This window comes from Haliotis rubra, unplaced genomic scaffold, assembly GCF_003918875.1.
Source record: "Haliotis rubra isolate DU_JTF1 unplaced genomic scaffold, ASM391887v1 Scf488, whole genome shotgun sequence".
NCBI classification, from domain to species: domain Eukaryota; kingdom Metazoa; phylum Mollusca; class Gastropoda; order Lepetellida; family Haliotidae; genus Haliotis; species Haliotis rubra.
Genome location: NW_025767177.1, coordinates 107,706 through 132,241, shown reverse-complemented (window position 1 = coordinate 132,241; position 24,536 = coordinate 107,706). Strand labels below are relative to the sequence as shown.

The 24,536-nt window shown below is 42.0% G+C and overlaps 1 long non-coding RNA gene across 1 annotated transcript; it reads right to left on the bottom strand.

Moving 5' to 3' along the window:
• Positions 1–7,828: 7,828 nt before the first annotated feature.
• LOC124291245 lies at positions 7,829–23,430 on the bottom strand. Its single transcript, XR_006902176.1, has 2 exons — positions 23,396–23,430; positions 7,829–11,392 (listed from the first exon to the last, which is right to left on the bottom strand). It is a non-coding gene; the product is annotated as an uncharacterized LOC124291245 (long non-coding RNA).
• Positions 23,431–24,536: the final 1,106 nt, after the last annotated feature.

The following is a 24,536-nucleotide window of genomic DNA, read 5'->3' as shown; positions in this document are numbered from 1 at the left end:
AGCTGGTCTGGTGTGTCTGTCATCATAGATGGGTGGAGAACACAGGGCATCGCTTGGTGGAACACGGCTGGTCTGGTGTGTCTGTCATCATGGATGGGTGGAGGACACAGGACATCGCTAGGTGGGACAAAGCTGGTCCGGTGTATCTGTCATCATGGATGGGTGGAGGACACAGGACATCGCTAGGTGGGACAGAGCTGATCTGGTGTGTCTGTCATCATGGATGGGTGGAGGACACAGGACATCGCTAGGTGGGACACAGCAGGTATGGTGTATCTGTCATCATGGATGGGTGGAGGACACAAGACATCGCTAGGTGGGACAGAGCTGATCTGGTGTGTCTGTCATCATGGATGGGTGGGGGACACAGGACATCGCTAGGTGGGACACAGCAGGTATGGTGTATCTGTCATCATGGATGGGTGGAGGACACAGGACATCGCTAGGTGGGACACAGCAGGTATGGTGTATCTGTCATCATGGATGGGTGGAGGACACAGGACATCGCTAGGTGGGACACAGCTGGTATGGTGTATCTGTCATCATGGATGGGTGGAGGACACAGGACATCGCTAGGTGGGACACAGCAGGTATGGTGTATCTGTCATCATGGATGGGTGGAGGACACAGGACATCGCTAGGTGGGACAGAGCTGGTCCGGTGTATCTGTCATCATGGATGGGTGGAGGACACAGGACATCGCTAGGTGGGACACAGCTGGTCTGGTGTATCTGTCATCATGGATGGGTGGAGGACACAAGACATCGCTAGGTGGGACAGAGCTGGTCTGGTGTATCTGTCATCATGGATGGGTGGAGGACACAAGACATCGCTAGGTGGGACACAGCAGGTATGGTGTATCTGTCATCATGGATGGGTGGAGGACACAAGACATCGCTAGGTGGGGCAGAGCTGGTCTGGTGTATCTGTCATCATGGATGGGTGGAGGACACAAGACATCGCTAGGTGGCACAAAGCTGGTCCGGTGTATCTGTCATCATGGATGGGTGGAGGACACAGGACATCGCTAGGTGGGACAGAGCTGGTCTGGTGTATCTGTCATCATGGATGGGTGGAGGACACAAGACATCGCTAGGTGGGATACAGCAGGTATGGTGTATCTGTCATCATGGATGGGTGGAGGACACAAGACATCGCTAGGTGGGACACAGCAGGTATGGTGTATCTGTCATCATGGATGGGTGGAGGACACAAGACATCGCTAGGTGGCACAAAGCTGGTCCGGTGTATCTGTCATCATGGATGGGTGGAGGACACAGGACATCGCTAGGTGGGACAGAGCTGATCTGGTGTATCTGTCAGCATGGATGGGTGGAGGACACAGGACATCGCTAGGTGAGACACAGCAGGTAAGGTGTATCTGTCATCATGGATGGGTGGAGGACACAGGACATCGCTAGGTGGCACAAAGCTGGTCCGGTGTATCTGTCATCATGGATGGGTGGAGGACACAAGACATCGCTAGGTGGGACAGAGCTGATCTGGTGTATCTGTCATCATGGATGGGTGGAGGACACAGGACATCGCTAGGTGGGACAGAGCTGATCTGGTGTATCTGTCAGCATGGATGGGTGGAGGACACAGGACATCGCTAGGTGAGACACAGCAGGTAAGGTGTATCTGTCATCATGGATGGGTGGAGGACACAGGACATCGCTAGGTGGCACAAAGCTGGTCCGGTGTATCTGTCATCATGGATGGGTGGAGGACACAAGACATCGCTAGGTGGGACAGAGCTGATCTGGTGTATCTGTCAGCATGGATGGGTGGAGGACACAGGACATCGCTAGGTGGGACTGAGCTGGTCTGGTGTATCTGTCATCATGGATGGGTGGGACACGGCTGGTCTGGTGTATCTGTCATCATGGATGGGTGGGACACGGCTAGGGGTGGGTATTGCAGAGAATTTTCATATTGCGATACATTGCGATTCGAAAGCATATATTGCGATAGGTATTGCAATATATTGCAAGAATATTTTTTCTTTAAAAATTGCTTATAATCGAGTTAATGCTTGATTTATATAGCAAAAATACAACAAAATCACTATGCTTGATTAAGCTTTAATAAAAACTTTTTATCATGTTAAAATGAAGGAAACAAGGAAAAGAACAATTTAACATCAACACAGTGGTTACTAGTTTGAACTAGTTTCTCCACTCTCAAAAAAGCCCTGAGATTTTAGACAGCAACTTGACCTGATCAGGACATATCAGGGATCACTGGTCAATAATGAGTAAATATATATATAACATTCAGATCCAAAACATTGTGAAACACTTGAACAAGAATGAAGAACACAACTTCAAACCGAACTTAACTTGATTTCCGGTGTCAAAAACGGAAATATCCGAAGATTTCCGAGTGTTACGAAGTTTTCCGAATGCATGTCGAAAAACCGGTTTTCGATCCGGGTATCGCAATACGTATCGATTTCATGTATGAACCGGTAAATACCGGTAAACCGGTTATATTGCGCAGCCCTAGACACGGCTGGTCCGGTGTATCGCAGCTGGGACTCCTGATCACCAGTGCTTCACATTCATTATCTCACAGGAGATATTACGTCGTTGGCAAAGTTAATTGTTATGAGTTATGAGCCTTGAGTTGACCACTATCAGCTAGACACTAAACGACACTCCAGCCGTGGAGACATTGAATGTTTCCTACCAGATCGAACAGATGGCATGGTGGGAATCGTACAGGTGACCTCCAGAAAGGTTAGACCATTGTGACAATATCGAATGTCGTTGAAAACTGACTAAAGCTGTGCTGGCCCACCAGTTCAGTTCACATGGCCATCCTTGTACATATAAGATTTACAGGGGCGGTGGGGTAGCCTAGTGGTTAAAGTGTTCGCTCGTCACGCTGATGACCTGGGTTCGATTCCCCACATGGGTACAATGTGGGAAGCCCATTTCTGGTGTCCCCCGCCGTGATTGCAAAAAGAGGCGTAAAACCATATTCACTATAAGATCTACCCTTATGTGTCCTCATCATCTCAATACGTGAAGACAAAACTGTCTGGGAGGACGTAAGCATTTGATGATGGCATAATGTCTGCTGTTGTTGTCTTTTCACACCAACGGGCGGAAGGCTTCTCTATTCTCCTTCAGGCAGGCTATCATCGTCAATAGAAGTACGTTAACTTCAGAGACTCAATCATAACATCGTTAGAATTTCAGCTCGTACAAGGATGAGCAGCCTGGGTGCAGCTCAAGCTCCTGGTATCCCACCTGCCAGTCTACCATGGGTTCTTCAGGTAGCAAACATAAAATTCACTCTTTCGGCATCAGGACACCAAAAACTGTCAGATCAGATGGAAGGTGATTTCATCTTGCCGTAACTTATCCACTGACAATATTTAGCGTACATATATTGCGCACGCCACAGTCCTCCATCGTCTACGAACACACTTTGGTATTGTGCCTAATGAAAGTCAGCTCATCTTCTGTCACCTGACATTGGAGGGAATGAGTGAGTTTAGTTTTACGCCGCTTTTAGCAATATTCCAGCCATAACATGACAGGGGACACCAGAAATGGGCTTCACACTGTACCCATGTGGGGAATCGAACCCGGGTCTTCGGCGTGACGAGCGAACGCTCTAACCACTAGGCTACCCCAACGCCCCACCTGACATTTGGTCAATATGTAGAGCACGATGTCAAAGGAAGAACAATGCATCTCTTCAATAAGCCATCATTGGTTTATATACTCTTGCTGAAATCCGTCTGTCACTTGTGTTTTTGGTTATTAACAGCGATAAACGAAGTTTTGTGGAACAAGATGGGGCCAGACAAAAGTGTCGTTATGTCACGTTTAGTCCATAAGGTTTTTAATGCAGACTCTGGGTGACAAAGTTCGATGTTTAAAGCATTATTTCCTTTCAGTAAATTATAATAGTTGTAATAAATAAGCAGAACTTTGATTTTGCAACTCCTAAAGAAACAGCCCCGATGCTGGATTCACTGGTATGATACATAACGACTTGTAAAATGACACTAACTTGACAAAATAACCCAATATTGTTTTGAAGGCTCAAGCTCGTGTGGGCCATTAAGGTATTATTGTTGATTACTGAAAGCGGATATCGTTATAATCAACTCCTGAAGCACAAGATCCTTGATCTGAAGTATTTCAGCTTTCTATTATTGCGAGGTGTAATTTGACCTTGTTAACATAAGTTCCATGATTTTGGCCAAGTTGATGAGATGAGATTATTTTGTGTATTATGTCAAAAGGATTACTGGTATAGTTTGAACGCATCACGTAAACTGTATGTTAGCTGCTTAACTGCATCATTGTTTTGGATATCTGTGTACTGATGTGTATTTACATGTCTACATAAAATGTTTCGCTGTCTTCATAGCTACACAAAATACTTCTGATATTTAAAGCTTTGGATTTGGAGATAGTGTAAGTGATACTTCAGTACCATCCTCGATAATCTCCAGGGTATACGTTACGATAACTCTCCACTATAGTGGACGTATACCCTGGAGATTATCGAGAATCTCAATACATGACAAAGGCAACTTAAGTAGAAACTTCGAAACCTTCCAAGCAAAATAGCTGCTGGGAAGATACCAGCAGTGTGTTGTACCACCTCAGAGATCTTTCTGTCGATGAACCACTGGTGTACCACTATTTCGACTCGCATAAACCATGTGAGTATAAACTTGCATATTTGCACCACAAGTGCATTACGAACTTTACCCTGCTGTAGCTTGTGTAGTGTTTGTAGTTGATACTGATCTGAAATGTGTTTTTCAACCATTACAACGGTAATATCATAAGTGAGGTGAGGTGAAATTGGGTTTTACGTCGTACTTGAGAATATTTCGCTCATATGACGACGTGCATGCGTGTGTATGTGTATGTGCGGATGCTTGTACTAGCCCAGACTGAAGCTGGTTTTATAGTGCTAGCCCACTGAGATACCATGCCGCAGTGAAGCATGAATATCCCACTCTGACACATTATACTGACTCCGAGCCGACCAGTCCTTGTTCTACCCATTAATGCCGAGCGCCAGGCAGGGACCAACAAGTACGATATTTTAACGTCTTTTGGTATGACGCGGTCGGGGATCGAACCCGCGACCTTCCGCTCTCCGGGCGGACGCTCTAACCACTACACCATGGAGGCGGTCAATATCATAAGTTGAGAAACGTTTGGACTTTTCCCTTTACTTTTGTCCCATTTGGTTTTATGTGTTTGGGACATTTTACAATCTGTAGCGTCGGAAGCACGAGATTTTCAAATGTTTAGAATTCGCTTTTTTATTTAATTGTTTCTAAGAAAAGTTGTCTATTTGATATTTAACATAGTTATCTTGTTAGTTTGTCGGATTGAGAAATGTAGTGTCCAAAGCCCTAAATACAGGGCAAGTTGTTATCTTTGCAAGTACTGTTTCAAGGATTTGTCATGCTTCCAGTGGGAAGTTTTGAAAGCATTTGGTTGAAGTTACTAGTCACGGTTTACCAGATATTTTTATAAGAGAAGTTGCTACTTTCAGTATGCTAACCTAATCTGCCTTCTCACACAGAAAACGTGAGTGAGTGAGTGAGTATGGTCTAACGCCGCTTTTAGCAATATTCCAGCAATATCACGGCGGGGGAACACGAGAAATGGGCTTCACACATTGTACCCAAGTGGGGAATCGAACCTGGGTCTTCGGCGTGACAAACAAACGCTTTAACCACTAGGCTACCCCACCGCCGAAACGGAGAAAAAGACTTTGCAATGTTGTGTCCAATTATCTCCTGCGTTAAATATCATTTTGTAATGTCCATAGCCCATGGAATGTAGACTTGTTTGTTATGAGTTTTAGTCAAAACTGGATGAAAATAAGAAAAATACTTTTAGGCATAAACATGCTAATGTAGACTTTATTTTCTTACACCAGTACTTTCAACAAATGAGCAACACAAATGTGACCCCTGATTGTGACCAAGCTGTAGGCCACTGAGTGAGTGGGTGAGTGAGTGAGAGAGTGGGCGAGTGAGTGAGTGAGTGAGTGAGTGAGTGAGTGAGTGGGCGAGTTGGGTTTCACGCTGCTTTTAGTAACATTCCAGCAATATCACAGCGGGGGACACCAGAAATGGGCTTCACACATTGTGCCCATGTGGGGAATCGAACCCGGGTCTTCGTGACGAGCGAATGCCCTAACCACCAGGCTACCCCACCCCACAAGGTCACTATGACAAGGGGCGGAGAGACTGCAGATTCAAGATTCAGTGTACACTGAGAACACAGGGACGAGCTACATGGAATCATGATGTTTATTCACTTGATGAGCTGGAGGCCACTATGACAAGGGGTGGAGTGCTGCAGATTCAAGATTCAGTGTACATTGAGAACAGAGGGACGAGCTACATGGAATTATGATGTTTATTCACTTGATGAGCTGGAGGCCACTATGACAAGGGGTGGAGTGCTGCAGATTCAAGATTCAGTGTACATTGAGAACAGAGGGACGAGCTACATGGAATCATGATGTTTATTCACTTGATGAGCTGGAGGCCACTATGACAAGGGGTGGAGTGACTGCAGATTCAAGATTCAGTGTACATTGAGAACAGAGGGACGAGCTACATCTAATCATGATGTTTATTCACTTGATGAGCTGGAGGCCACTATGACAAGGGGTGGAGTGACTGCAGATTCAAGATTCAGTGTACATTGAGAACAGAGGGACGAGCTACATCTAATCATGATGTTTATTCACTTGATGAGCTGGAGGCCACTATGACAAGGGGCTGGAGTGACTGCAGATTCAAGATTCAGTGTACATTGAGAACAGAGGGACGAGCTACATGGAATCATGATGTTTATTCACTTGATGAGCTGGAGGCCACTATGACAAGGGGTGGAGTGACTGCAGATTCAAGATTCAGTGTACATTGAGAACACAGGGACGAGCTACATGGAATCATGATGTTTATTCACTTGATGAGCTGGAGGCCACTATGACAAGGGGCGGAGTGACTGCAGATTCAAGATTCAGTGTACACTGAGAACACAGGGACGAGCTACATGGAATCATGATGTTTATTCACTTGATGAGCTGGAGGCCATTATAACAAGGGGTGGAGTGACTGCAGACTCAAGATTCAGTGTACATTGAGAACAGAGGGACCTGCTACATGGAATCATGATGTTTATTCACTTGATGAGCTGGAGGCCATTATGACAAGGGGCGGAGTGACTGCAGATTCAAGATTCAGTGTACATTGAGAACAGAGGGACCTGCTACATGGAATCATGATGTTTATTCACTTGATGAGCTGGAGGCCACTATGACAAGGGGCGGAGTGACTGCAGATTCAAGATTCAGTGTACATTGAGAACAGAGGGACGAGCTACATGGAATCATGATGTTTATTCACTTGATGAGCTGGAGGCCATTATGACAAGGGGCGGAGTGACTGCAGATTCAAGATTCAGTGTACATTGAGAACAGAGGGACCTGCTACATGGAATCATGATGTTTATTCACTTGATGAGCTGGAGGCCACTATGACAAGGGGCGGAGTGACTGCAGATTCAAGATTCAGTGTACATTGAGAACAGAGGGACCTGCTACATGGAATCATGATGTTTATTCACTTGATGAGCTGGAGGCCATTATGACAAGGGGCGGAGTGACTGCAGATTCAAGATTCAGTGTACATTGAGAACAGAGGGACCTGCTACATGGAATCATGATGTTTATTCACTTGATGAGCTGGAGGCCACTATGACAAGGGGCGGAGTGACTGCAGATTCAAGATTCAGTGTACATTGAGAACAGAGGGACGAGCTACATGGAATCATGATGTTTATTCACTTGATGAGCTGGAGGCCACTACAGAAAAGCAGTAAGATGAGAAATGACAAACAATGATTTCAGTCAAGGAACATTATCTTGAATAATATAATTTCATCCTTCTTAAAATATTTCATCATGCTATTTTCCTCCACAATCAGTTGATTTGCAGAGAACCAGCTACACAGAAAAGAAGGAGGTTCCAGCAACGTGTAGCCAGGAAAACCACAGACAACAACAGAAGAAAAAACATAATCTTCAACAGCAAGTATAGCAAATTAGTATCAAAAGATAGTGGTTCTTGAAGTTAATAAAAAATAAAATGTTCCTAAAATATTTCTCAAAACATGATATTGGATCCTCTTGACAATACAGACATTTACCAATTCTGAGTTCATGTCACTTAAAAATTGTGACTATGGATAGCTAGTAACACAGTCAGTAACAAGTGACCTGTACGCATATCCATATATAGAAACACTATGAAAACGCTATTCTGATTAAAGACATTTTAAAGAAATAATTTTATTGTATCATTTTCTATGACAAGATTGCATTTAGATGTAATAAATTTCATACAAATTGTGCAGTATTTTTAAATGAATGCCATGATGTAAAACAAATAACTAGCAATTTTGTTTCACTTTGAATTCATAAACAACTGCCGGTATAAGTTATTAAACATGTATGTAAACGTGTACGCAGTTTCAAGCTTTCTCTCTCTCTTATAACAGACACTATATCAAAAAACACTTCTTAGATATTTAAAAAACCATGAAAACTGCATCTTCAAAGTGTCAGAGTATATACTGAAGAACAGCAGCGGTACACATCTACTGAAGGAAATCTTCTCTCTCTCTAAAAAAGCCAAAATTGGTTCTGTTGAACACTTTTACTTATGCCCCTGTTTCCAGCAGGATGTTAACTATGTAAAATATGATTCAAAACAATACATCATTGTCCCTGCACCTTAGGTCTGTGGCAAGAACCCCTCATACTAACCTTGCCATGCTGTTAACCATGTAATCCAGCCCTTCACATTATAACAAAGCCTCCTAAGAGAGGATGAGGCTACACAAGACAGTATTACACCATCAGGACTGCTTCAAATTAATGTTAATGAATTTACAATGTCTATTTCAAATATACCATAATTCAACTACAGTGTAAGTATTTCATAGCGCTACTGCCAATTTGTATGAGAAGAATGACATGAGAAAAGGCCTGGCATTGACTGTTAAATTCTTACATCAAGAAGTGTTTATTCGCAATTTGTCAAAGAACACTTCATTAAAGGAACCAGTGTGGGACATAGATGAATCAATTGCAAAGAAGAAGTGAATAAAATCTATTTCTAAAAGCAAAGTAGACCAGGGTGCCGTTGTACAAAGCGATCTTAGCTCTAAGGTGACCTCAACTCCCATACTTTAACATAGACTTAAGGTAGCCTTAGCGCTAAGGTTGTTTTGTACAACGGCACCCAGGCATTCTTCCCAAACCAATGATAAACACCAGTGACGTTACACAGTACCATGTACACACAGGATATATAGGGCTATGTACATCGGCATCATGCTACACAGACACAACATTTGTGTTTACAACTCGACTGAGGTAAACACGGACAGCATGGACAGGGCTGTTCATTCCTATCCCATTATCCTCCTAGTTACATACCCTTGTACAGAACACCTCAGTAGTGATAGTGTTACAATATAAGCTGTGATATTGTGCCCAACTATTTTTATTACTGACAATGAAACTCAGATTTACAGTCTGTTTCTAGCAGATTTCTAACAACACATGTGAAGAAATCATTTAAAGGAAAACAAAAATTTAAAAAACCTTTCCAATTTGGAATGGCAGAAAAAAAACCAGTTAATTCTTGAAAGCCATCATCAGTTAATTCTTGAAAGTCTATTGTCAGTTTTCTCTCATCAAATCTATGAATGACCCTTTTATTTGAATTAAAATATATATTGCGGAATAGAATTTGGTTGCAATACACAGATACTGGTTTAAGTCTGAAATCATTTTGAGACATTTGTAAACCAACTTTGATGTACTTAACATCAACAGATGCAATGTATATGACATGATAAATATAATAGTAGAAATGTTCAGAAGTCGCTCTTTCTATACTGCAACAACTGTAATAACTTGATGCTACTATGACATCTTGAAGCAAGTTATACCTCATCTTCTCTCAACACAAAAAAACACACCAGTTGGGACAGTGGAAAAACAGACACTCTGGGGAAAGGTTCACATCAAATATCAAATATTTTTGGGAGTATATATACTATATAGAAATATAATAGTCATGTGTCAACTGAAAAGATGACTGTACACCAAAATATGTTCAGAGAATTTTCACAATTAAAATCCAACTGAACAAAATTATTTTCAAGAACTTGGTCACATAACATAGCCTTGTTTAAACAACAAGATATCTGCATGAGCTGACCCTTCTTGTTCCCGAAGGTGGAGAGTCTGTGACGTAGTTGGAGTAGATGTGGGCTTGTGTTGGGTACCAGCTGAAGGTGACTGGGTCAGTCAGCTGGGTCAATCTACACACTACAAATGCGACAGCTTCCCATGTGTAGGATGTGTGCTTATTGATAGCCCTGCCCAAAACAAGGTTGTAACATCGTAATTTCTCTAATTTACATATCCGATTGTTTCAATAAATGACAGTGTTAGGATGAAAGGTGATATGACCGCAGACATGAAATAGACGGCCAAGTCTGGCTGATGGATGTTGAGGCAAAGTGGCCTGGTCAGTGACAGATGGAATGTGACACAGCCATTTGGGAGCAGACACCATATCTGTGAAACTGACAACCTACACTTTGAAACAGCCAGGACCTCTTAGTCACACAGAAGCGAAATGGCACATATTTGAAATAAATTACACTGGCGTCCCACAACCACGACATGTACATAACCATTTCAGTAAGTATGTAATTAACAACACTGTCATCTGAAAGCAGGTGATGAAGCCAGAGTCAATCAGCCTATACAATTTGAAGGTCAGGATGATATTCTACAATGACATGCTCCATTCCTACAACACTTAGACTTTAATGGACCATCAACATTCAACATGACATTATGATTGACAGGCACACTGTTACAATGTAATATATCATAACAATGAAATGTACAACATTTGTCTCCTCTCAATGAAATAGTAGTTACAATTGACGTAAGTCACCATAACATCAGTTTTTATCCATGCACATCATGCACTCAGTTCCATCATACTAAAGATTTAGTACAACACGAAGAATATTATCTGACGAATAAATGCAAAGGAGTATAAACACCAGAGTCTTGACATTCGCCATTATCGGAACTACACGTTGAAGGTGACAATTACTAATGTTGACCTTGACCTTAGTTGTCAGGGTTGTTTGGATCTTCCTCATCGTGTCGGAGCCGATATTCCTGTAGAGTTTTGTGGATGGTCTCGGAGGAGTATTTGCATTTTGGCGACTGACAGGCGCATGTGAACTGTTTCCATTTGATAATCCAGAACTTTTCACCATAGTCAAATCTGAAAGTAAACAGAGCTATCGTTAATGCTTGTTGTATGGCTGGAATACAGCTGATGTAGCTATGTTAAATTGTAATTAAACTATCATTAATACTTAAAAATCACTTTTTAATTACATCTTCTAAAATAGCTATAAAACTGAAATGACAGTGATTTGAGGTGTTTCTAATGAGTCAATAAAACCTGATAAAGGTATGAGTTTTTGTTCCTCAGTGCGAGATGTAGAAATGCTATTATATTGAGTGTGCTTAACGGTGGGCATGTTGCTGAATAAGATAGTAACCACATCATTTGCTTGATAACCAAGTTGGGATCTACACCGAAACGTCGCAACTACTGCAACAAAGAAGTTGTCTATCCATAAAAAGTGTTCCACTTCATGATAGTAACCAATTGGGTTGGCTTCCCAACCTGATGTTTGATGCAGAATGAACCTCCTTGTTTATATATGACCGTCATAAGATCAATATATCAAGTAAATCTAAGCCATGATCTTCAGAAATGACCTTCTTGACAAATGTTCATTTGGCCGACTACTTAAGGTTATTTGTCCATGACCTTCACCTTTGACATTTCTGACTGATCATTTGGGTCAATATTGGAAGGTAGTTTGTGTGAATCCATCATTACATAGACAATTTATCATCCAGTTTCAATATATTTTAGTCTGATCTCTGACATATTCAATATTGACAGATTGGAAAGTTATTTAACTTGACTTAGATTACAGGGGGATGATCTAAACACCATATTTCATAAATAGTTAATCAATAGTAGTTTCAGTTGTCAGTGCTTATGTTATTGTTAGTACTGCATTTGACTATTACATGAAGGCTGAAGACAGCGGTAAAAATTCCCGCCTGCCCGCCCGACCGTCCGGAACTGTCTATTTTCATCTCGGACAGTCAAATTTTAAAAGTAGTCTGTCCGGTGGTCTGTTAGATATTTCTCTGATCTTGATTGTGAGGCAGAAAATGCAAAAGATTTCTAATTTCTAAACCAGGTCATGTAGCTTAGCTGTAACGTTACAATACATGCCGTAAAGTATTCAGAAACTTGATTTTATTTTGTTTTTTTATTGTTGAAAACCGCACAGGCAAGTTTGTATCCGGACTTGTAATTTTTTAAAGATACCAGTCCGGCTGTCTGGCTTGGAATTTAGGGAGTTTTAAACACTGTTGAAGATGCAGGTTGTGTCCCCCTGAGTGCATCACCCATAGCCACTGATACACTCTCATTTCCTTCTCATAATAACCAGCCTTACAACACTCAAGATTGAGACAAATGATTTTCTAAATGTGGAGCCATCTTCCTAAAATACTTCACAACAATTTGCCTATCTAAAGTAGTTACAAACAAGGTCAAACATTCCATTTGCATTTACCAAAAATACTTCCTTTAAACACATGCCCCTTGGCCCATTACAGGACATGAGGACAGGCCAAGTCCCGTGTACAGTGTTATGGGGCATGGCCAATAACGGACATGCTATTATACACGTAATTTGATAAGTCACTGTCAATTAGTTTTCCTTCATTTTTGGGCACATGGTAATTGCTGCAGTCATTCAAACTTGCTGCTGGCTAGTTTGGCTATTATGCTCTAGTAATGTGTATTTCTCAACCTATTATGTGTTAAGGACTGTCAATTGTTGCCTATAAGGTATAGAGGGAGCAGAGAAGTGTAGAGATGGCTGGGAGGATGAGTAAGGGTAGTGAGAGTCAGAATGCCGGCGTGTCATGGTAGGGAGAGTCGGAATGCTGGTGTGTCATGGTAGGGAGAGTCGGAATGCTGCTGTGTCAGGGGAGAGAGAGAGAGAGAGAGAGAGTTGGAGAGAGAGAGAGATGGGGGGTCAGGTACAGGAGAATTTGATACCGAAATGAACCCAAAAAAAACATACACAGACAAAAATGACGACTGATTGATAAACATTCGTGGCAAAGGAATATATGCCGATGTGAATTTTATATTCACAATTTTAAACGCACACAAAAGCAGTTGCCAGTCAATGGAGACTAGCATCAAAACCCAAGTTTATAAGATGTGTTCAAACACTGGTTCTCTGAGAATGGGAAGACACAGGCATCAGGGATATGGGTTTTTTTTTCCCTCCTTTGAATGAAGGGTGCCTTGTATGATCTAGAATATGCATGAATGTTGTCAAACGTTTTCATTTAAGATACAGGTAAGCGAAAAGGGAATCCCCTCGACTAGAAATGGAATTCCCTGACAGTCTGTAGTTGTGAAAGTATTGCTCATTGGTGGACCTGGCTCAATTTTTTACATTCACTCGGAAATGAATGCAATAACATGGGGTCAATTCAGCTGATCAGAATGCAGGAATTACATTAAACACAACAAAACCTTACTTATATATAATATTTACACACCTTTAAAATTATTTCCAAGCAGAATATCATTCAAATCAACTCGTGAGGAAATGATTATTTGTGCCATGTTAAGGTGTGTAAACCATCACATGTACTCATTTCTGTCAGGAAAATTGCTGAGCACAATTCTACTCTCAATGGACATGAAGCAAAAATTTCAAAGAGCTCTAAATCAGCTTAATTTGGCCAGCAACTCCAGCATCTTTAAAAAGAAATCCTCCCTAAGGCAATGCATTTTGCATGACCCAGATGCCCTTGCTGCTAGCATTAACACGCACACACACCGCAAAACATGGCAAAGGATCAACTATCACCTACATTTGGATGAAAGTGTTTCAGGAGTTTTATTTTAATTAACAACTGTCACCATCTGACAATGTCTCTGGGGAGTACAACAACTTATCTCACAGAAAATTTCACTTCAAACATGTTTCATAGAGTCAATAACTTCCACAAAAACAGGCAAAATATCACAGTAGTTGACAAGCTCTCAAATGGCAGGCCAAGCTACAAGGAATTAATTAATCAAATTGCATTTCATCTTGCAGTGCCCAAGAAATTTCCTGTTGATTTTTTAGATAGCACACCAACTAAAATCTCATCAAACAGTTTCTTCACTCTGCTGTGAGGGAGACATTTCACATGCCTTTTATCATTAGCTTAGCAGCCACTTACATTATTACTCAGCAAGGCACCAATGACAGGGCTACAGCCAAATAGGACTCTGCACACCTTTGGCTTGACTATCTACTGCTTGATGCTGTGCACTGTCTGCAGTTGGGTGACAAGTACACCTACCTTCTCAGCAGCTTGATGTACTGTACACCTGTCCAACTGTCTGCAGTTGGGTGACAAGTACACCTACATCATACACAGCTTGATGTACTGTACACCTGTTCAACTGTCTGCTGTTTGGTGACAAGTACACCTACATCATACACAGTTTGACGAACTGTACACCTGTTCAACTGTCTGCAGTTTGGTGACAAGTACATCTACATCATACACAGTTTGATGAACTGTACACCTGCTCAACTGTCTGCAGTTCAGTGACCAGTACAAACACCGCTTGATGTACCGTACACCAGTCAAACTGTCTGCTGTTTGATGACAAGTACATCAACATTCTCAGCAGTTTGATGTACAGTACACCTGTCCAACTGTCTGGTGTTTGATGACAAGTACATCAACATTCTCAGCAGCTTGATGTACTGTACACCTGTTCAACTGTCTGCAGTTTGGTGACAAGTACACCTACATCATACACAGCTTCATGTACTGTACACCTCTCCAACTGTCTGCAGTTTGATGACAAGTACATCGACATTTTCAGCAGCTTGATGTACTGTACACTAGTGGCGTTCTGATTAATTGAATAATCGAAGGTTGGTCGCAGTGACCAAATGACCAAGCAATCGATCAAATTTTCTCATAATCAAACACAAAAGTTTTTGTCATTACTGTTTTATTGTTTGAAACACTTGACAATGGAACATATCTTAGAAATTGTCAGAGCCTGAAACGTGTATTTCTTAGAAAACTCACTTCACTTACTGAAAAGTCATGACTGAATATTTCTTGAAGACTCCAGGAAGTATATGTTCATGATATATTAGTTATCACTTTCTAAAGTAGCAAGTTGTATCATTTTAAATTGGATGTAAAGTTTACAAATGCAATTTCTATGCAGTTTCTCAATAAAACAAAAACAACAGAGAACCACGTGTATACTTATCTGCAATAACAACCTGAATAGGAAAATCTTGAAAAATTATGCTAACCATTTTCTTTTCGATGATTGCTCGTTGGTAATGAACCAATCATCAATTGTGAGATTTCAACTAACTCCCAACACTACTGTACACCTGTCCAACTGTATGCAGTTCAGTGACAAGAACACCAACATCATACACAGCTTGATGTACTGTACACCTGTCCGCTGTTTGGTTACAAGAACACCAACATCATACAGAGATTGATGTACTGTACACCTGTCCAGCTGTCTGCTGTTTGGTGACAAGAACACCAACATCATACACAGCTGGATGTACTGTACATCTGTCCGCTGCTGTTTGGTTACAAGAACACCAACATCATACACAGCTGGATGTACTGTACATCTGTCCGCTGTTTGGTGACAAGAACACCAACATCATACACAGCTTGATGTATTGTACACCTGTCCGCTGTTTGGTGACAAGAACACCAACATCATACACAGCTTGATGTACTGTACATCTGTCCAACTGTCTTCTGTTTGGTGACAAGAACACCAACATCATACACAGCTTGATGTACTGTACACCTGTCCGCTGTTTGGTGACAAGAACACCAACATCATACACAGTCTTGATGTACTGTACTCCTACACAAGTGCCTGCACCCCATTGTAGTCTGATTTTATCATCCCACCCAAACTGCAGTAGCAAATAATTCATGAATGACTGAATGACACATTTGTGGCATCCATCTTTTTACGCCTTGTTGTAGGCAATAAAAGAATTCCATTTAATGTTATACAGCATTCTATGTGGGTATGCTGAAAAGTACCAAGCTTTAAAGTACAAAGGATGCACAGTATAAAGTATTCATAAGAATACTTCCCATGCTGACAGCCTGCCTTTGAATCAAATACACAGCCAGGCAGCACGTTTCTGCAGGTGTCAAAGTGACTTGGTATTTTCTGTTGATAATAATGGATAAAATTGACTACCATGCAGTCAATCTTCAATGTTTAAATCCGACAGCAGTCTTGCTAGTACTGTGCCATCTTTAGAAAAGTAGACCTGTCACCAGAAGGCGTAACCTGGCAGAGGTTAAAGCAAGTCATCTTCTATCATTACTTGTTCTCTGAACCAGCAAGGGCCCATTGCTTGTTTTGAGTGAGTGAGTGAGTTTAGGTTTTACTCCACTTTAAGCAATCCTCCAGCAACATCATGGCGGAGGACACAAGAAATGGGCTTCACAGATTGTACCCATGTGGGGAATCGACCACTGCCCCATAGCTTATTTTAAACAGGCCTATTAACAGGAGCAATGATCAAGGTTGTTGTAGGATTGATGTCAGCAGTGACTTGTCACGGGATAGTTATTGCAGGTTGTACAGTCTGCTACTGATAAGTAGCAAGCTATGGAATCAGTGTTTCCGGGCTGACTTAATTATTTATCGGACACTGTGTCAGGCTTACCTAAATTTTACCGGTCATGAATGAAATTTGCGGTCGTATCCCTATTGCCATACTGTAAGTACTCACTTTAAAGTTATTTTTTTAGTCTGGGTATTTCGAAACATAATAATTTTTTGCGACCATGAAAGCACAGGCAAGACTCATTTTGCTTACCCATGATGTTTTATTTTAATACATGATTATTTACGGACACAGTGTCCGGCTGGGTTTAAATTTACGGTCCCAACAAATTTTACGGTGATTTTCAGGTATATACCGAGAACGGAAACACTGGGAATGATTGAGTCATGTGAGCATTCTGAATGGTCTGAATTGCTGCTTCCAGGACTCACACAAAATCCACAGGTACCAGGTGGCGACAGGTTGTTGCCTGAATGGGGACAGTGCTAAACACTGGAGCACCATAGCTTTGTGGCCAAATCAGTCAGGTTAGAAGCTGTCAATGTTGTGTTCCAGAGAGGTACTACTATACAGAACATCCTAAAAGCCAATGGCAAACCAACCCCCACAACAAAAGAAAACCCTTAAGTCAGTTTACCACATAAAGTGTGACTGTGGAGACTTCATTACATCGGGTGAAACCTCAAGACCCTCCTGTAAGAATCAAAAGAACAGTAATCCTCTGTGAAGAAGAAAGACTCCAAATCCGCCATCTCTGACCACACCCAAGCTCACCCAGACCACAACATCCTATGGAACAGCATCAATGTACTCACCAGTAATCACACCCACTACAAGATCAGAAAGCTACTAGAAGCCATTCACATCAAGAGACTCCAACCGGCCATGAACAGAGACCAAGGATATTACATCCCCACTGCCTACAACCAACTCATGACCAAGCAATCTTAATCCCATTATTCTCCTGTCTGTCATATCACTGGCTTCCTCCCAATAATCCCCCATAGCTTACTCTGTTTGTGTAACAATTGCCTTCTTGTGTAAACATCCTCAACCTTCTACATCAACCCCATTAATTGTGCAAATATCAATCACTCACTGATCAACTTTACTATGTATATATATACCTTGCCTCTAGTATTGTACATCATTTGCCTGATAACAGTGTTAGTAGCTACATATTATATAAAACGTCAAGCTCATATTATATAAAAGAAGTTGTATATCCATAGAACTCTCCTCGTTGTTTGTCATTTGTGTTATCGCTTTCACGACTGCAACGTCTACCAGTAATGCTCTGTTTAGGGTCGCTTAACAACTGCCCAGACCATATCCAACAGTGTCCATCTTAGGTGCCCAATGTCTTTATGCTTAGGCGATTCTGACACAGGTATACCGTAATAAACATCTACATTGGGTACAACTACACCTGCACAGGGAACTATAGAATGGCGTTTTATGCAGGACTGTGCTCTCGTGTCTTCTCACATTTTCTGCCAACCTCAATGCAGCAGGATATCATGACCAGGTCAGCGAGCCTGACCACCCGATAACGTTAGTTGCCTATTACGACAAGCATGGGTTGCTGAAAACCAATTCTTCACAGGTTGCCTGTGACGGGACCAGAACCAGCCAGTAATGAAAGGAGAGTTGGTTGCCATTTGAAACAACCACACCCAGGTATATTTTTCAACCATGTGTCCAAAATGCACCACCACTGCCTCATCTGCATCTTAGCAAATAATAATAATGGCTTGTTTCCACGCACTTGTGCATGCTCAAGCAGGGCTCGATTTAAGAGATGTTAACCTACTTGCACGGTGCAACCTAAGATAAAACCTAGTTGCACCAGCCAAATTCCAGTTGTACTGCTTTTTATTGCAATATGCAATGTAAGAAATATGGTATTGAATTGTTTGGATGTTTTATTGAGAGTTTACCCACTCAAAATTAGTAATATTGGGTTGCACCAGTGCAAGTAACAAAGTACTAAATCGAGCCCTGTCAAGGCGCTAACACATTATTATCCAGGTTAACAAAAGCTGCCTGTGAGGAGCTAGAGCCTACAAGGTTAACAGTCACATGACCCATCCCACTGGGTACCCATTCACTGCTGGGTGAACAGAGGCAATTTATGAACAAACTCACTTGCCTAAGGTGAGACCATGTGTCAATGTGTGGAACATGACCTGAAGTCCCAGAAACACTAGTCATCCTGACAAACACAGTTACCCATCCAAGGACTCGGGACCAATGTTGTTTAACTTCCACTGATTTGTGACCTGAGCTCTATGCACAGGACCACACTCCACCAGATGGTGGTCGCCCCTGATGTTGACATTGTAAATTGTGTTGCAACATCACCTCTTTTGGTTTGCATGTTGCTCTGTCTCCTGCTACCAGTTATGGCTTTTGTAAATGCTTTTATGATAAAATGACCATATATTATGTGGTTATTTTCAATCCAATTAGAGTTAATTTTTCCCTGATATATTTTCCCATTTGGCTGTAAATAGCATAACATTGACAGTTCCCCTACAACCTATATGTTTCTGCCCATCAATATCTCAACATCAGTCAACTCCAGTTTAAAACAAAACGATCCAAAGTGACACCTAATTCACCAAACAGTAGAGACACAGCCTATGAGATATACATTCATCGAACCCAGCATTGACACCATCATGTTTATTCACACTGAGGTGAGGTGGAGGAGGTGAGGTGAGGTGAGTGAGGAGGCGAGGTGAGTGTAGAAATTTGGGCCCATGTCATGGCTCTGAGAATATTTCGGCCATATGACGCATCGTATCGCATATGCAGTATGTACGTGCGGCTGTTTGTACTAGCCCAGACTCTAAGCTGGTTTTATAGTGCTAGCCCACTGAGATACTCATGCCGCAGTGAAGCACATGAATACCCCCAATTCAGACACATTATACTTTGACTCGAAAGTTTGCCTGCAGTCCCTGCTGCACCCCACACAGCCTGCGCAGACCAAGTACCATATATATTTTAACGCTTTTTTGGTATGACGCCGGGATCAACCCATGACTTTCACTCTCCATGACGCTTCTAACTAATACATTCACGGAGGCGGGGTCTCTACCACACTGATATGTTACAGTGGACTCATCAGTGTTTCCCTTTGTATATACCGACTTTGACCTGCTGAAATGTCCGTACTCGCTGTCGGCCATGGACTAAAATTTTAAAATCAATTTCTAACCACAATTTCTGTCAATTTTATTTCGGCCTAAAAAGATCACCTTTCACACCATCACCCAGTGCTGTTCAAACAAAATGGGAAGCATTGGAAACCCCAGGAGACATGATAGTATGGACAACTTGATTTAACACACATCTTTGCATTTTGCTGGTTGTTAGGGGCACACAAATTGAAAAGCTGACCACTTTGACTCCAAACTTCATAAATGGACCGGTATTTGAAATGCTACCTCGTCACAGCACTGTCCAGCTGTAAACAAAGCTTCAGCGAACACTCTGCTCATCCCCTTCTGTCAGATAAAACTGTGCAAAACTGGGGATCATCCTTCACAGAGTGTAGGACTGAAGGTGGTCAGGATTTATCGAGTCTTGATCTTTCCATCAGCTCTACAGCACGCTAGCCAGTCACTAACTGATGATTACTAACAGACTGAGTTCAGTGACAAGATCACCAATCCTAGCTTTGTTATCGGCTGTAAGACTTTGAAACTCTATCGCTGAACTCCGTTTGGGATTCTGACGTGAAGTCTGACAGCGTTGATAATGGCCTCAAGAAAACAAATATTGACTTTGGACAGGTTAATTTTTTCCAAGACAAGATTTTTGATAAGACGTAATCAGGATAAGTGACTCAAGGGCTACAATTCCTTCAATAATCACCAATTTGTCTGCGCGATGTGAGGAGTGAGTGAGTGAGTTTAGTTTCACGTCAAGACTCAGCAATACAATTCCTTCACAATCACCAATTTGTCTGTGCGATGAGCATGAGCGAGCGAGCTCATTCTCATCAAAGACCCCGTGCCAACACAATCTCCACAATCACCAACTTGTCCAGCGATGTGAGTGAGTGAGTTAGAGCTTTAGCTCCACTGACTGAGGCAACATCGATTCTCTCAATAATCACCAATTCTCTTGGAAGCATGTGGGCGAGCGGAGTGAGTTTGAGTTTTAATGACTAGCAATATTCTTCTACAACTCACTAATTGAGTCTTGAAGTGCATGAGTGGAGTTAGTTTAGTTTTACCACTTAGCACATTTCATTCTTTCCACACTCACCACTTTCTAAAGTAATGTGATGGAGTGAGTTGAGTTTGAGTCTATGCCGCACTGAGCTAATGACTGGCCTCTTCACACTCACTCACCTTCTAAAGGACATGTGAGTGAGTGAGTGAGTTTAATTTTACTTACCCTGGATAATCATGCCAATTCCTTCACAATCACTCAATTTCTGTGCGACAAAAGAGGAGTGAGTCAGTTTTTTCACTGCACTTAACATTCCTCCATAATTCACTTGAATTCTCCTTGAAAGCATGAGGAGTAAGTGAGTTTTCTGTCACACTCTAGCTAACACATAATCTTCCACAACTCACTCTCAATTTCTTGAAGCATGGAGGATGAGAGGAGAGTGAGTTTGAGGTTTCCCAGACAAACAAGACTCAGCAATACTGATTCTTCACACCACCAATTTCTTCAAAGTAATAGAGGGTGAGGGTGAAATCAAGGTTTTAATGCCTGCTTTGAGAATTATTTTCTCATTACATCATGTGCAATGACAAGCAGGGTATGGTGATGTGCTGCTGTTTTGGAATTGAGCTCACACTGAAGCTGGTTCTGATAGTGTTGAAATTCACTGCTGGCTCACCTATGAGCGAAGAATTACCCCTAAATTACATCATTTATACTCTGACCCTGTTTGACCCAGTCCCTTTTGAAAATTTATTTCAATTTTTCCTGTTTCAGAACTGCCCCATATTTTAACTGCCTTTGCATGACGTGTTGTCGGGGATCGAATTTGAGGAGTGAGTGAGGCTTTGGAGTGGATGCCACACTCAGCAATTTGTTCAGCCATATATGGTTGGGATTCTGTAATGACTGAGGTTCTGGATTTCCACCTAGTGACTACCAGCACTTGTGCTGGCTGAGAAGATAGGTTATTTAGGAAACTGATAACCTACTCAGCAAATTAGGCTTGAAGTTCTACTATGATCATACTTTGAATCAGGAACTCTGCCCAAACTTTGTCTTAATGTGTCTTTGAGAATGGTACTGATGACTGGCCGGTTTCTGCTGTATAAAACCCCATGTTGTTCAATGCCTCCCGGCTTGCTCAAAACAACACAACGATCCACACACACTCAAATTACATTCCTATCAGGAGTACTCACACCAGACCTGACATCCTCGTCACCACTCCTGTCCATTACTAAAGTAATATGGGATGAGCTGGAGCGTCCCTAAAACCACTGAAATCTGGCTTGAACGATGGAGCATGCTGAGTTTTATCTATTTATTTTACTTATTCACAAATTATTCAGCTATAGAACGGAGTCTGGACCTGCGACAACTGAGTTGATCAACAAGTTACGAGTTGGACCATGCATGATGTTCAAACCAAGCCCAACAGCCCTAATCACCCCATCCTAAGTCAATTTCAAACAGCCATGTCACTGACCACCTTAACCTGATCCTACCTGAACATGCGAAATAATGATCACTGCACATGAATAACTTGACAGTCTGCATTCTCCATCACTGAAACCAACGATTCTGCAGTCACAAACAGCTCTGTTGAAACAGCCTCCTGCTCTCAGTGCCAGGTCCAACCAAGTCTTAATTAACCCTCCTTAAAACCCCCTGGGCCAAAAGAGAATGTAATCATCACAGCAGCCCACTGACATCGTTTGACCTGGAAATTAATCTTCACTTTATTTCATCAAATGCCCTAGGTGTCTCTGGAGTGATGGAGAGCTGAGTTTTAATAACGCTTTTGAGTATTGATTCACTGATCACTCTGCTAGCATTTAATGAAAACGGGGTCACTAATGACAAAATTTACGGGGAATCCAACCCAGGCCTTCATGGCATAAACGTTAGTGTCAATTGCTTAACCACTTAGGCCACCACTTCACTAGTTTGGTCTTGAGTGGATAATGGAGTGCGACACGAGATGGAAATGGACTAACTGATGGGCATGAAACTATCAACCCAGAGTTAGTGAAAGGCTGGCCTGAGGACAGTATCTGTGATAATTCCAACCCATCAAAAATTATCCCCAGGGGTGCATGGAAAGTGAATTGCACGGTGACTACATATTAAACCACAACCTATGTGAGGAAATCTGAGGACTTTCTAGATTCAGATAACCTTTCTTCTAAGGAGGATTTTGATATTTACATGTTATAGGATTGGAACGACTGCTTGAATGTATGAAACAAACAAATACAAATTGTAAAACCAATTTATTCTATGAATAAATGTGCATACTCCAGGGTGGATGAGTGGGTCTCGGATGACTTCACCCAAGTTCTCAGCGAGCTTTGACTCTGACTGAGAACAGCTTATGATGGCATGAGGGTCTCGACGGTCTAATAAACACCCTTTGGATCAAGTAACTGCCACTTAGTCACACAGGTGGTTTATAGTTTGACTTGATTGCTCATTACCCGGCATCATTTATGAGTAGGGTCTCACCATCCAGACAGAACTTGTTGTAAATCACTTCATCTGTGTACACTATTTCATCTTATAAGACTATTTTATGAATCATCTTTTTTAAATTCCTTTGTAATAAAGGAGGTAGGGATTAAAGCAGGTCCTTCCTGTATGATGATCTAAAGCAGGTCCCCTTGTATGTAGGACTAGCAGGTCCTTGTATGGTGATCTTTTTTGGGGCAGGTCCCTGTATGGGATGACTCAGCCAGGTCCTGTATGCAGGACTTCAGCTATGGTCCAGATGGTGACCAAAAGGAGGTCCTGCATGGTGATCAAGGAGGAGTCCTGTGCATGGTGACTTCATGAATCCCTTGCATGGTGACTACACATACAGCAGATTCTCCCACTGCGGAGTCACCACTGGCCCCATATACTACAGGAATAAGATTCCAAGCAGGTCCCTAGAGGACTACACATACAGCAGATTCTCCTGACCTGAGCCTAATTGGGTCCATGATACTTCATTGGTGAACATGACTAGTTATATCCCTTGTATGGTGATCACGACACAGCGCAGGATTCACCTAAGGACACCACTGGGTCCCATGCATACTACAGGAATAAGACTCAAGCAGGAGTCCTGTATGGTGACTCACACATACAACGGAATTCTCCCAATCGTGAGCCATCACTGTGGCCCCATATACTGCAGTGAACCATGACTAAAGCAGAACCCTCGGCAATTCCCAGATCAGAGTAACCTACCTTGTTTATCTAGATTGAAAAACAAGTCAATGCAGTCATCTTCCCCTCCTGTCTGTTCTCTGAGTCTGAGATGGAGTTCACCGGATGTATCTGTGGGACACAAAGGGCATGTATCACTAACACTCTCTACTGGCAAAGGGAGACAACCTGTATGCATGCTAAGCTTCAAAATGAATGTATGAGGGCTGTACAAGAACATCAACCAAGAATCCACAATACTTACTCGCCAAATAAAAGTTCCCT